Source organism: Camelus bactrianus, chromosome 1 (assembly GCF_048773025.1).
Source record: "Camelus bactrianus isolate YW-2024 breed Bactrian camel chromosome 1, ASM4877302v1, whole genome shotgun sequence".
Classification (NCBI taxonomy): Eukaryota; Metazoa; Chordata; class Mammalia; order Artiodactyla; family Camelidae; genus Camelus; species Camelus bactrianus.
In genome coordinates, this window is record NC_133539.1 from 41,606,591 (window position 1) to 41,622,848 (window position 16,258).

The following is a 16,258-nucleotide window of genomic DNA, read 5'->3' on the forward strand; positions in this document are numbered from 1 at the left end:
GTGAAACTACACTGTATGATATTACAATGGTGGATACACGTCATTGTACATTTTCCAAAATGCTGAACCTAAGACTGCTCTAAAAAAAATGAGTCTATTTTTTCAAAAAATATATTACACAAAGAAGGCTTTAAGAAAATTCTATCCCAGGCTCTTTCCAAAGGTAAGCACAACGATTTACCGAAAAATACGTTCAACAAAATAATTATGTTGATTGCAAAAAGATACGTTTGTAATTGCTCTCCGCTCTCAAGGGATGAATGGGGGAGAGAAAGGGGAAAATGTCAAGTTGTCCAACCAAGGATTAAAATATTTTTATTTTAACATTAACCAAGTCTTTGTAATGATCAGCACAAGTCATTTAATAAAAAACATTAGGCAGCATATAGAGAAGGGAGAGACAGAATACAAAGTTTTATCCTTGATTAAGCTCTTCATTTGGTCAAATAACCACAAACATCCTTTAAAGTAAGCATGACAAGATCCACCCCCTTAGGCAGCTGCTTTCCAAACGGTGCAGCTGTGCTGTAATCTGAGTTATTGGAAATTCTCAAAACTGGGATATTATAGCCTATGAAAAGTAAACCAGAGTTGAGAAACTCCACTGATTTCCAACATGAGAAAAAAGTACCTTCCATTTTCACATGGTGAGTCATGCATGTATTTATTTTTCAGAGATAAAATCTCCCCAGTATTATTTCAGAATTATTAAAAAGACCTCGGCTGTGAGTCTACAGGACTTTCTGCTACTTAATTAAGCAGGACATAGGACAGCACACCTTCAAATACCTACACGGGTGTTAGTCAGAACAACGTGGGCTCTACAGAGGAGGTGGTGGGGTTACAGAATCGTACTCATCACATGATTGTTTCTTTAAAGCCCAAGTCCTCAGCCAAGAGGAGTTTTCACTTCTCTGTAGCCATAAGCACACAGCAAGATTATCCCTTGTTCAGACAGGTCTCTCCAGTACAAGTCAGAAGACATGAGGAGACTGGAATACAACTATTCAAAGACCAGCCTCAGAATGAGATACGAAGAATTTCCAAATATTTTTAGATTTTAAAACAAATGTCTTGGCTCTACTCATTTCTAACCAATCAAATCTTCACTGTGCATCTATTGTGAGTAAAGAACAATGACACATCTACAACATTTTTGGATTACTGCAGTCTTTTCTAATTTCTTCCTTTCCCTTCTCAGGGACCAAATGGGTGTATCATCTTCTTAAAAAAAAAAAAAAAAAAAGCAAACACTAGGATGTGTTTTAAAAGCTCATCTGAGAAAACTGAAAAACTATCCTAACATCACTTTTTATTTTCCAGCTGGGACTAAAGACTGAGGTAATGGGACTATATGATATGCTCAGGACTGGTAGGTAGCTGTTTAAAGAAAAGTTGATTGATGTGGGCAATCAAAAATTGACTAGTACTTTACACATTTTAACTAAAACATGAAAATATACATTTATTTACCTATCTTCATATATAAAGAAAATTATCACAATATCACATTCAAATTTCCAATGAGTCTCAGGGCAGGAAAGAACACAGGGTCCCTTGTCAAGCAGTAGGAGTGAAAACGCTTTCTAGATTAGTGTGATCACTCCCTCCAGTCTCAGTTACCTCATTCACACCTAATTAGGCAGCAAGCACAGTGCCATGGTTTTCCATCCAAACATCCAAAGCATTCATCTTAGTTTCCTTAAAAATAATTCTCATTCCAATATTTATTTCATTGATGTATACATCAAACTAGATGTATATAATTATAACATAACAAGTATATACTAGATTGTATAATAAAATACAGAAACTGGAATTAAAAGATTTCAGAACAGTTTAATTGGTGGAGGCAGTGCTAGAGAGCAGCCCGCGGTTTGCGGACAGGCTCAGTACGCTATCAGCACTAGAAAAAGCCTCTCAGAGGAGGAAAGTGCCACAGTCAATACAGAAAGCTGGTGAATGAATGTCAACGGGAAGTGCTTCTGTCTAATTAACTGGGGTGTCTGGATTATGACCATGAGAAAACAGGCCTAATTAACACCTTTCCCAAACATCGTTCCAAATTCACATCATTTGTGTATCTCCAAAAGTCTTATTTTTCTGTGGATATGGGGGGGGGGGGTGGTTCTCATGTGCATGCGCGCGCACATGCATGCAATAGAGGATACTGTGAACTGTCTCCAAGCACTCTAGGAATGTTTCTAAAGCTTATTTTTTTTATTTGGCAATTTTTAAAACATGTGTTTTTTTCTCTGCATCATCCAAAAAACCACCTCAAAGCTGAATACTGCCTCCCCAAGAATTACGATCCTGGGAGCACGAATGACCACATAATTTAACTTTGTATATGGAGATAAGCATGGCTAACTGCTTTTAGTTGCTACCATCTAATGTCAAGCTAACTGCTCTGCACTGTTTTCACATTGAATTCTTGTTACCAGTTATAAAGACAATTTCCCTTTTACCAAGAAAATCTGTAGTTGAAAGGCATGTCTTTCAGAGAAGCAGACTTCAGTTTAAGAGATTAACATTGAAGGCTATTTGATACAAAACCAACATGGTATGGTGGCAAAATGTATTAATTGTCACAAATTATGAGGAATAGCATCAATGTACTCACACCAAGCAAGAGACAAATCACATCCGAACTTAATATAAAAGAAGTTTTCAACAGTTTAAAATTTCCAGTTAAGGATCAAGAAAAGGAATAAGGAAACCTGAGTTACAGTCATGTCATTTTTAAAAGGGATGCATTAATCACTTCTAGTATTTACAGATTGACCTCAACCTGAGAGCAGTGTTTAAACTATTACTATTTTCAACATCTGCAAAAATCAAGAAATTCAGATTTTTTTTCTCTAGTAATTTGATTAAATGCCACTGTAATACAGAATTCAATAACAACACAATGATAATCTTGTCTTGAATCAACATGAAAACTTTAAAGTGATATGTTATTTACAATGGCATCTAGAATTGTTTCTTGCTAGAATTTTGGTGAAGGGTGAAGTCTGATTATGGTGAACTATTTGAAAAGCTTTGAAATTATTAATGATATTCTGTACAACATACTTATACAAGCAGGCAGTCTCTGCATTGGTAGAATTGAAGCTCAAATACACAAAGTAAATACATTACACCTAAAAAAAAGGTAATTTAGTTTCAATAAAATAAGCACATTAAAATAGTTCATTTGAGTTATATTCAATTTTATAATATTATTTGCTTATTTGTAAATTTCTTTTACTTTTATAGTTGTACAAAGAGCCACAGATACAAGGAGTTGGTAAGTATGTACAAATATGAAATATCTAAGTAATAGTAAAACACTCTTTTAAGTCCAGTGGGAGCCCCTCCAGGAAGCTCCCATATCCTTTGGGGGTCCTACCTGTCACTGCACACTCAGCTTACTGGCACCACAGGGTGTTCAAGGCTCACCTGTGCGCCCCTCCCCCAGGACTGTAATCAGGCATTTCCCCAAAGCAGGAATTCAGAAGACAAGATCTGGGCACCAAGTAAGCTCATTGGGACTGTGGTGCTACTGCTTCCTGCCCTTCTATTGGGCAGAATTAGGAAATACATTTTTTAAATATTATAAATTCATATTGCTTAGTTCATAATGAGATCTCCAATTCAAATTCATTAACACAAGATTCTTCCTCACTTTTCCAATTCCATATTGTCTCTCCTTCTCCTTACAGCAAGAACCCTTGTTCCCTATGTCAGTATTTTAAATCATATACTCTCTCATATGATACACATAGAAGTTTCAGAGTTAGTTCATCAATACCACAATCAACCTCAATACTTATAAGTCAAGTTCAAGATTTCTGTACTGTCCTGCTATAGCTTCTTTCCAAACACTTCAGTCCTAAAGCCATTAAATGGGGCAGAGCAAGACAAATATCTCTGTGTGATGGGGGGAGTGGGGAGAGCCATGCTGGCTCAGTGTAAGGAGAAGCCCACCCAAGGTCCCTGCGACCTGTTCATATAATCGGCCAGGTCAAACTATTTTTAGAATAACACTAAGATATTATTTTGCTTTTTGCACTTTTGTTGTCTGACAAGTATACTGTGGAGTTCTTCAAAAGCTACAGGACTTCACAACTGGGGCTAGATTAATATATGTGTATATGTATATATGTATATATATATATATATATATATATATATATATATATATATATATATATATATTTGCTCATCTGTATATATATATATATACTCATATATATTCAATCAAAACAGCATAACGCAGCAGTTTGAAAGCAGAAGTAGATATAGAATCTAGCTGCCTTCTAGTAAGCCAGACATTAGAGATTGGCAAAAAAGTGAAAGAGTGGGAACCTACACTTCTCACTAAATCAGTTTTGTTTTGGAAAATAACTTCTTTTCATAAAACTATTTTATTTATGTTAGCATACAATGGGTTTACTACTATTATTCTAAATGAAAAAGATTATTTAAAATATTTTCAATTAATATGTTTTTAAATTCTGTTTTATTTTCTAATTAGTATATATTAACCAATTAACAAATTAAATAAATAAACAAATTAAACACAAATTAAACAAATTAATAAAGAGTTCACATAAATTAAAGCTTTTTGGAGTCCTCTGTAATTTTAAGAGTGTAAAGGAGTCCTAAGGCAAAAAATTAAAGCCTGAGCGGCAGTGATCTAACACATCACTGACAAGGGAAAAAGAACTCTGACACAGATAGGCACTTACATAACAACCAAATGCAATAAATGTATCTTTTTTGAATCCTAATTCTAAAAAATAAAAAAGATATCTTTAAGATACAAGACAAACTTAATTATATATTATTAGATGACATTAAGAAATTTCAATTTTGTTTGTTTTGACCGTGCCATAGTGATTATGAAAAAAAAATACAGGTGAAATAAAATAATAACTAAAATTTGCTTTAAAATACTCCAGAAGAAAAAAAGTAGCAGAGGGTAGATGAAACAAAACTGGGAACTGTTGATAATTCAGGGTGAGGATATATAAACTAATGATAATACTCCCTACATCTGTATATTATTGAATTTTTCCAAAATAACTTTACAAAAAAGAGAAAAAACAAAAACTTAGAAAACACTGATTTTAAGATTTCCATGGGTACATATCATACAGTAATTGAAACTTAATTTCTAATCAATAAAGTTCAATTCCAAACACAGTTAAAAATAATGAGAATTTCAGTAGCTCTTCATGTTCTCCTTCCCCTACGTCAAAAATTTTCCCAGATTGTCTTGCAGATATCTATGACAATACGGGAAATCCTAGGAAACTCTGAAGTTGCAAAATAAATTTAGTTATAGGAATGGGAAATACCTAAACTAATTAGGGGATTTTAGTAAGAAAAAGAATTTAGAGCAAACTGGAAGTGAGATTTTTTTCTTAACCAAGTAAATCAGTTAATATTTTCTAGTAGAAAAAGGAAGCTTGCTTAAGTATTAAAGTCTTCTGAAAACAGGTTAGTTAATCAATTTTATTACCAAACTGTCTTGTGCAAATCAGGATTTTGTGAGGTAAAGTATGTTTTAATAGAGTTCCTACCCTTTAGTCTACTTAGATACCTAAGAGACAGGAAGACTTCACTATACAAACCAGTATAGTGTCCAATGAGCAACAGAAAGGATAAAAAGTTTCCTGTGTGTTTGAGTAGGGGCTGTTCCATTTTACAGCACTGTCCTTACTCCATGCCCTCATATTAAATAAAGCAAGACAGTTGATAAAAAGCTACTCACTCCACATAGATTCTTGGTAAGAATTTTCATTCAGAGAAGACATTTAACTAGAAAATAAAGCTATTCACAAAATAATTAAGGAGGCACATGCTAGTTATTCCTACACTTTAATCATGAATGAAAATGAAGATCCGAGGACTACCAGGTATATATATGAGGAGAGCCAACTTTATAAAAACAGAAAGAACCTCCCTCCCTCAAAAAAAAAAAAAAAAAAAAGAGAGAGAGAAAAACAAAAAATATCAATTATAAGACTTTGTTAGGAACAATAGTTCGAGGTATAAAAGAAAAAGGCTTTTAAAGACAAAAGCAAATTTATAATTTACTCAGAAATTACATCCATAACACTAAAACATAAAGCAATAAGAAAGGAAGGGAATAAAAAAGAGCTTTTAGAAATTTTTAAATTTTTTTTTATTGAAGTATAGCTTACAATGTTGTGTTAGTTTCTGGTATACAGCATAGTGAATGAACATGAAAAATATATATATATACTTTTTCACATTCTTAGAAAAAAATTTAAGTGGCCAAAATAAAATATTTAGTATGATGACTGGAAAACAAACTTTTAGTAATCTCCCAGAATAAGAAGACAAAGATATGGACCATAGCAAAGACAGGAGACATGGAGAACCAATCCAGTAGATTCAATTAACAGAAACCTCAAAAAGTAAAAAGAAAATGGTGAGAAGAAAAGTTATCAAAGGGGATAATTTCAGAGTTTAAGGACACATCTTCAAACTGAAAGGACCCACCAAGTATACATTAAAATTATTTCTTAATAATATTTTTTAAAAATGTACCTGGATATGCTATTGTGAAATTTTAGATCAAGGATAGAGTAAATCTTAAAACAAGAACAAAAGAACAAGAGTTAGACTGGCACCAGACTTCTCATCAGCAACATTGTGTGCTAGAACACTGATAAATTAAGTGCATTAATGGCTCAAAATAATAATCTCACTGTATCAAACCCTTTGCTTAGTAAGTTTGTAGTCTTCTATCACCTGACTCTTAGTTCAACCACATGAGTTACTTTGAACAATGGGGTGTTAGCAAAAGAGATTTGAAAAGGAGCTTCTATTATGTCGTTTTTCTCTTGGACCCCTGCCACTATCATGAGAACATATTCAAGCCAGCTTGCAGGGAAAATAAGAGAGCGACATGGAAAACAGCTAAGTCACTCCAGATAAAGTCATCTTAGATCAGCCTACAGCTAGTCAATCCCCCAAATATATGATTCCATTTAAAATCAGCAGTCACATAGCTACTCTCAGCTAACCACAAACTCATAAGGATCTCAGCTGAGACCAAAAGAATTGCCCAGACAACTCATGCAATTGGGAGCAGTAATAAATGTTTGGATGTGTTTAAGCTACTATATTTAAGGTACTTTGTTATGCATCATTGTTGTAGCAATAGATGAGAGAAACAGAAAGGATCGGTACCCTCAAATTTTTGAGGAAAAGGTTTAAACCTAAAATTCAATACTTAGCCAAACAATCAAGGGTCAAGGCAAGAACAAGATATTTCACAAACACGAGAATACACACCTGTTTCTTTTCATGTATCACCTTCTCAAGAAATTACTTAAGAATCTTTTTCAGAAAAATGAAGATCAAAGAAAGACAGAACAAGGTACTATATCTAGAAAACAGTGGATCCAATCCAGAATCAGGATCAAATCCATGCTGTAGGCTCAGGGAGAATGTCAAAAGACTGGATAAGGAGGACAGACTTCGATCTCCAAAGTGGGTGAGGGGCAGAGACTCAATATGACTAAGAGATTAGAAAATGGTAAGAATGTAATAAAGAACTACTAGAGCAGGGATGACATCAGTGAAAAATGGCAGAGTAAGGACATCTGAAAAAGCTTTCCTTCATAAAAGCAATGAGAACACTGGTGAAACATGCCAAAATCAACTTTTTTAGAACTCTTGAAATTAACCAAAGCCTTGAAGTAATCCAGGGAGCATTTACTCAAAACGAGTGACTGGATATCAGTAAATATACTGAGTTTTGTAGCACTTTAACTTGCCCTATTCTCATCGCCCACTCTCCAGCTCTGCAGCATCCTTGAAAACCAGCAACCATGATCACGGTGAAAACCAGAAACCTGGAACCCACTCCATGGCCCCCCCCCCCCCCGCACAGAGAATTGTCATTCTCTGACCTGTCTGGTCATCCCCTGGAAGACCCCACTTACAAAGATGTCCTTATTTGACCTTACTCAGAGCTCACCCAGTGGGACAATTAGATGCTCACATGCCAAAGAATGAAGTTGGACATCTATCTCACACAATATATAAAAATTAACCCAAAATGAATCAAAGACCTAAGAGATAAAACTGTAAAATTCTTGGATGAAAACAGAGGTGTGATTTCTGTGACCGTGGATTAGACAATGGTTTCATAGACATGAAACCAAAAGCACAAATGACAAAAGAAAAAAACAGATAAATTGGACTTGATTAAAATTAGAAATTTTGTGCTTCAAAAGACATTATCAAGAAGATGAAAAGACAATCCACAGAACAGCAAATCATACATCTGATAAGAAACTAGTATCTAGAATATATATTTAAAAAAAAAACCCTTTTAACATTTTATCATTAAGACAACCCATTTAAAAACGCACAAAGAGCAGGGAGGGTATAGCTCAAGTGCTAGAACACATGCTTAGCATGCACAAAGTCCTGGGTTCAATCCTCAGTCCCTATTCTAAAAATAAATAAATAAATAAAGCTAATTACCTCCCCCCTCAAAAAAAATGCACAAAGCATCTGAACGGAAATTTCTCCAAAGAAGATACAGAAATGTCCAAGAAATGCAAAAAAGATAGATGTTCAATGTCATTAGTCGTTAGCATAATGCCAATCAAAACCACAGTGGGTTACCACCTCACACCCACTAGGATGACTATAGTTGAAAAAAGAGACAAGAACAAGTGTTAGTGGGAGTGTGGAGAACTAGAACCCTCAAACAATGCTGGTGGGATTGTAAAATGATGCGGCTGCTTTGGAAAACAATTAGTTACTAAAAGGTTAAACAGAGTTATATGACTGCACAATTCGATTCCAAGAGAAATTAAAACCTATGTTTATACCAAAACTTATACAAATATACATAGCAACAATATTTGTAATAGCCAAAACATGGAAATAATCCAAATTTCCCATCAACTGATCAACAGATAGACATAATATAGTATATCCATCCAATGGAATAGTATTTAGTCACAAAACTAATGAAATACTGATTCATGCTACAATATGTATGAGCATGCCGCAACATGGGTGTAAATATCTCGCTAAGTCAAAGAATCCTGACACAAAAACCCATATTATAGTATGATTCTATTTATATGAAATGCCCAAAATAGACAAATCCAAAAACAGAAAGTAAATTAACGGTTGCCGGCATCTGGGGTAGAGAGGAATGTGGAATGACTGCTAAACAAGTTTCTTTTTGGAGTGATGAAAATATTCTGAAATTAGATAGTGGTGATGGTTGCACAACTTTGTAAATGTACTAAAAGCCATTGAAAGCCACTGAATTGAATATTTTAAAAGGTTAAATTTTATGATGTGTGAATTAAGTCTCAGTTTCAAAATATAATGCAGGATAAGAATCACAAAGCTTCCTCCTTTCAACAAGTCACATTCTAAATATGCAGCAAACTGAAACAGGAAATAGTCTTAAGGCACTGGTGTAGTATAAGAAAAGAGAATTCAAGACTTCTGGTTTCTGGTATAACATAGGAGTTTAGAAGTCACTACTCCATCCTAACAACAAATAAAAAGTCGAACAAATTGAAATATTAACAAATTTTCTTAGATGAACAAGAGAAGCAAAACCATGGGGCAAACTGTGCCCCTCAAATTGGAAAGACTGACAAAGTGAATTCAGACAAGCACAACTTACAAGGCAGAAACTCACAAGCTGAAATCTCTACAGGAACCAGTGCTATGGTAGAAAAACCAGAACTATAATTGATGAATTGTTGGAGGCTCTGAGTGAACAAATTGGACAGTAAAACACTTGAGGAAGATCTGTCATAGGGGAGCCTCATATTTTCATGGGTTTATCTCTAGGATATTGACCAGGTTCTTATAGTAAATACCAGAGGGAAAAAAATCCCCATATGCTTCCAGCAGGGTACAGGGAAAGGAACCAATGTGAACCAGCCCAGAACATGCTGTTCTTTTTAATAAGGTCTGCCCTCGAGAGAAACTATTTTACTAGAGACTAACCTGCTAAAGTTTTATCAGAGCCCAACTGACCTGGCGGAAAAGAAATGCACAACTCCAGCCGTCTCTAGTCTTCCATGTGGGAGAAGGGGAATCCCCGGACTGCTCAGGCCATACTGTTTCACCTAAGGTTGGGGAAAAGAAGCATTTGTGAAGTTCACAGTCCAGAAAGACAAGTTCACTAAAAGACTGAGACCTAATCACTGGACTATAGAATGCTCCCCCTTTCCCCATATCTTATCCCCATGCTACTAAAGGCCTATTTACAGTAGTTCCTTTCATCTAGTACATCATAGCTGGCTATTTTTTTTTTAATTACAAGACATACTAAAATGCAAAAAAATAGAAGAGATAGAGCAAGTATTAAAAGTAAACATGGCAGGGATTTGGAATTATCAGACCAGCCACTTAAAACAACTATAATTTCTATGCTAAAGACTTGTGATGAGAAAACAGCTATTTTGAGTTGCTTGTCTCAACTATTTCAACAGTATAACAACCACTCTCATACCCAGAGTCTGGACATTTAGATAAGGACTTGTGCTTAGGATTCCTGCCACAATTTTCTACTGAGATTTTCCCAGAGCACCTTTTAAAATAACTAGAGGGAGGCAGCCAAGATGGCGGAGTAGAAGGACGCTCGCAGCTCACTGTCTCCCAGAAATACACCAAACTCACATCCACGGACCCACCTTCAGCAGGACAGAGGGGGAACTTCCAAGGCTTGGATCTGTACAGAATAGCCCTTGACCGACAGAACTAAGTTAAACAAGCACAAAGGGTCCCTGCGACCCCCCCAGCCCTAGACATGAACCAGCAGGGGTGGGACGCGTCAGGCTGCCCAAGCCGGGTGGAGGACTGGGGCTGGCTGTACAGAGGCAACCTTGGGGCACTGCAGTGTGCTGTGTGCCACAGCCCTGAGGAGATACAGAGCAGAACAGCCTGGGTCCCCTATAAAATACAAAAAAAAAAAAAAAAAAGCCAAGCAACACTGCTGATGTGCCCTGGGAGGAGGGGTGCCACAGCCTTTGTCTCGGCAGAGCGGCCGCACCGTTGCCGGCCTCTTCTCTGAAGAAGAGGGGCGGGGCTCAGCCGCGTCCGCCATATTCTCCGGTGTGCAGCTCCCAGGCGGAGGTGGGGTTGAAACCCGAATCCTTACCTAGTGGCCCCACAGTCTCATAGGCAGGACTGAGATTTGTTTACAGCCCCAGGCAGAGGGGACCATTCTGCCCCGTGCCTCGGTGAACTCGAGCCTCTAAGACACACCTACAGGGAGTGGAGTTCCGGCACACAGCGCGGCGAGGGCTGGTGTGGCTGGTAGGCTGGTTTCCTGCGACCCCGCCTACCGAGCACAGACGACGCATGGACGCGAGGCGGTGCGGCAAGCGGCACTGAACAGGGGCTCATACGGTGCACGGGTGCTGTGCCAGGACGCAGTACTGGGAGGGGGGTGCAACCTGCTCACCTACTGCGCGCTGCAACAGCTGGGAGCTGCACAAACTGGGGCGTGACCTGAGGCCCTCTGGAAACAGCGAGCAGAGTTTGTGAAGCAGACCAGGGCAGGAGCAGTAACAACCACAAAACCCGCTCAGTAAGGAGGCCCCGCTCAATAGCTGGGGCAGGCTGTGGCCACAATACCAGCCACACCCCCAAGCAAAGGGGTAACAGACAAAAGGCATAGAAGGAAGACTTGGCAACCACCCATGTTTCAAAAGGACCTCACAGCAAAATTATTAGGAGCGAACAGTCAACATAGGAACACATCCTCCTTTTTCTTCTTTTCTCTTTTTTCTTAATTTTTAAAATTACTTATTCTTTTTACTTTCTAAATCCCCTTTAAATTTTTTTCTTTTAAAATTTTTAATTGATTTGTTTAATTTCTCTCAGTTTGATTTTTATTTCTCTTTGTTTTGTTCTTTGGTTATTGATTATACTTTTGTTTTCAAATCTTTTCTTTTAAATTTTTAAAGAAAATTTTCTGCTGTTCTTGGTGTTTTGGGTTTTTTGCTTTTTTGTTTTTTTGGTTTTTTTTTTTGGCTTTACTTCTGCATCCTCTACAAATTAATTAATTAATTAATTAAACAAACAAACAAACCCCTTCAGGACCACAGTAGATAAAAAATCTCCCTACAAATAAAAGTCCAGGACCAGATGGCTTCACCAGGGAATTCTACCAAACATACAAAGAACTCATACCAGTAATTCTCAAACTCTTCCAGAAGATTGAAAAGGAGGGAATACTCCCAAACTCATTCTATGAAGCCACCATCACCCTGATACCAAAACCAGGCAAAGACACTACAAAAAAAGAGAATTATAGGCCAATATCACTGATGAACATAGATTGCAAAATCCTCACCAAAATATTAGCAACTAGAATCCAACAGCACATAAAAAAGATTATACATCATGACCAAGTGGGGTTCTTCCCAGGGACACAAGGGTGGTTCAGCATATGCAAATCAATCAATGTAATACATCACACTAACAAGAGAAAGGACAAAGAACACATGATCATCTCAATAGATGCAGAAAAAGCATTTGATAAAATTCAACACCCATTTATAATAAAAACTCTCACCAAAATGGGTATAGAGGGAATGTATCTCAACATAATAAAAGCTATATATGACAAACCTACAGCCAGCATAGTACTCAATGGTGAAAAACTCAAAAGCTTCCCACTAAAATCTGGGACAAGACAAGGATGCCCACTATCACCACTCCTATTCAACATAGTCTTGGAAGTCCTAGCCACAGCAATCAGACAAGAGAGAGAAATAAAAGGGATCCAAACTGGAAAAGAAGAGGTAAAACTGTCACTATATGCCAATGACATGTTACTATATATAGAAAACCCTAAAACTACTACAGCTGATCGAAGAATTCAGCAAGGTAGCAGGTTACAAGATTAACGTTCAAAAATCAGTTGCATTTCTTTACACTAATGATAAATCAACAGAAAAAGAAAATAAAGAAACAATCCCCTTTAAAATAGCACCCAAAGTAATAAAATACCTAGGAATAAATCTAACCAAGGAGGTGAAAGAATTATACACAGAAAACTTTAACCACTGATGAAGGAAATTAAAGGAGACTTTAAAAAGTGGAAAGATATCCCACGCTCTTGGATTGGAAGAATCAATATTGTTAAAATGGTCACACTGCCCAAGGCAATCTACAGATTTAATGCAATCCCTATCCAATTACCCAGGACATATTTCACAGAACTAGAACAAATCATAATAAAATTTATATGGAACCGTCAAAGACCTAGAATTCCAAAGCATTACTGAAGAGAAAGAAAGAGGCTAGAGGAATAACTCTCCCAGACTTCAGACAATACTATAGAGCTACAGTCATCAAGACAGCATAGTATTGGTACAAAAACAGACATATAGACCAATGGAACAGAACAGAGAGCCCAGAAATGAACCCACAAACTTTTGGTCAACTAATCTTCGACAAAGGAGGCAAGAATATACAATGGAATAAAGACAGTCTCTTCAGCAAATGGTGCTGGGAAAACTGGACAGCAGCGTGTAAAGCGATGAAGCTAGAATACTCCCTTACACCATACACAAAAATAAACTCCAAATGGATCAAAGATTTAAACATAAGACAAGATAAACTAAACCTCCTAGAAGAAAATATAGGCAAAACATTATCTGACATACATCTCAAAGATGTTCTCCTAGAACAGTCTACCCAAGCAATAGAAATAAAAGCAAGAATAAACAAATGGGACCTAATAAAAGTTACAAGCTTCTACACAGTAAAGGAAACCATAAGTAAAACAAAATGACAACCTACGAAATGGGAGAAAATTTTTGCAAATGAAACTGACAAAGGCTTGATCTCCAGAATATAAGCACCTCATATGACTTAATAAGAAACAACCAAACAACCCAATCCAAAAGTGGGCAGAAGTCCTAAACAAGCAATTCCCCAAGGAAGACATACAAATGATCAATAGGTACATGAAAAAATGCTCAATATCACTAATTATCAGAGAAATGCAAATCAAAACTACAATGAGGTATCACCTCACACGAGTCAGAATGGCCATCATTCAAAAATCCACAAATGACAAATGCTGGAGTGGCTGTGGAGAAAAAGGAACCCTCCTACACTGCTGGTGGGAATGCAGTTTGGTGCAACCACTGTGGATAACAGTATGGAGATTCCTCAAAAGACTAGGAATAGACTTTCCATATGACCCAGGAATCCTGCTCCTGGGCTTATATCCAGAAGGAACCCTACTCCAAAATGACACCTGCACCCCAATGTTCATAGCAGCACTATTTACAATAGCCAAGACATGGAGACAGCCTAAATGTCCATCAACAGATGATTGGATAAAGAAGATGTGGTATATTTATACAATGGAATACTACTCAGCCATAAAAACCAACAACATAATGCCATTTGCAGCAACATGGATGTTCCTGGAGAATGTCATTCTAAGTGAAGTAAGCCAGAAAGAGAAAGAAAAATACCATACGAGATCACTCATATGTGGAATCTAAAAACAACAAACAAACAAAAAAACATAAATACAAAACAGAAACAGACTCATAGACATAGAATACAAACTTGTGGTTGCCAAGGGGGCGGGCAGTGGGAAGGGATAGATGGGATTTCAAAATGTAGAATAGATAAACAAGATTTTACTATATAGCACAGGGAAATATATACAAGATCTTATGGTGGGTCACAGAGAAAAAAATGTGACAATGAATATATATATGTTCATGTATAACTGAAAACTTGTGCTCTACACTAGAATTTGACACAACATTGTAAAATTATTATAAATCAATAAAAAATGTTAAAAACTTTTCTGTTGTTCTTGGTGTTGTTTTGTTTTGGTTCTTTGTTTGTTTGTTTGTTTTACTTCTGCATCCACTACAAATTAATTAATTAATTAAACAAACAAACAAAACCCTTCAGGACCACAGTAGATAACTGATACTCCATAATCCATAGTGCCAGAGATAAAAGTAAAATGAAGAAGCAGAGAAACCACTCCCAGTTTAAAGAACAAGAGAAATCCCCTGAAAGAACGATCAATGAAATTGACCTTGATAGTCTACTAGATCATGATTTCAAAAAAGGAGTGATCAAAGTACTGAAGGAACTGAAAGAGATTGTGAATAGAGACAGAGAATACGTCAAAAAGGAAATTGAAACTATAGAGAGGAGCCAATTAAAAATGGAAAATTCATTTGCTGAGATGAGAGCTGAGCTAAAGTTTGTAAAAAGCAGGCTAGATAATGTAGAGGAACGAATAAGTGACTTAGAAGACAGGACAACAGAAGTCACCCAATCAAAGCAGCTGAGAGAAAAACAAATGAAAACAATATAAGGGACCTATAGGATGATATAAAGCATGCCAGCCTACGCATAATAGGGGTCCCAGAAGGAGAAGAAAGAGCAAAAGGGATTGAGAAGGTATTCAAAGAAACCATGAATGAAAACTTCCCAAACCTAAAGAAGGAATCAGATATCCAACCACGGAAAGCACAGAGGGTCCCAACAAGAAGAATCCAAACAGACTCACACCAAGACACATTATAATCAAGATGGTCAGGGTTAAAGATAAAGAAATGATTCTAAAGGCAGCAAGAGAAAAACAGAGTGAGTTACAAGGGGAACCTCCATAAGGCTTTCAGCTGATATCTCTATACAAACATTGTTCGTCAGAATGGAGTGGCAAAATATATTCAAAGTCCTGAATGAGAAAAAGATGCAACCTAGAATACTTTATCCAGCAAGGCTATCTTTAGAATAGAAGGAGAGATAAGTAACTTAACAGCAAAAACTAAAAGAATTTAGCAACACTAAACCTATGCTAAAAGAAATATTGAAAGGTCTACTCTGAATAGAAAAGAAGCAGGATGCTACAGAAATGAGAAAACCATAATTGGACAGGTGATAACTACAATGAATTACAACAGAATAAACATGGCATTGTTAAAGAGGACATCAAAATCATGAAGGGTGGGAGAGGGGAGCAAGAAAATATAGTGTTTTTTTTTTTCTTTTTTCTTTCTTTCTTTCTTTCTTTTTCTTTTTCTTTTTTTTTTTTTTTTTTGTTCTCCGTAGGATGGGTTTGAGCTTATATCACTATCAGTTTAAAACAGATAAAGTAATGGGTTAACACACATACAAAACAGGGTAACCACAAGCCAAAAGCTTACAAGAGTCACAGAAACTAAAAAGAAACCAAGATAATACAAAGGAA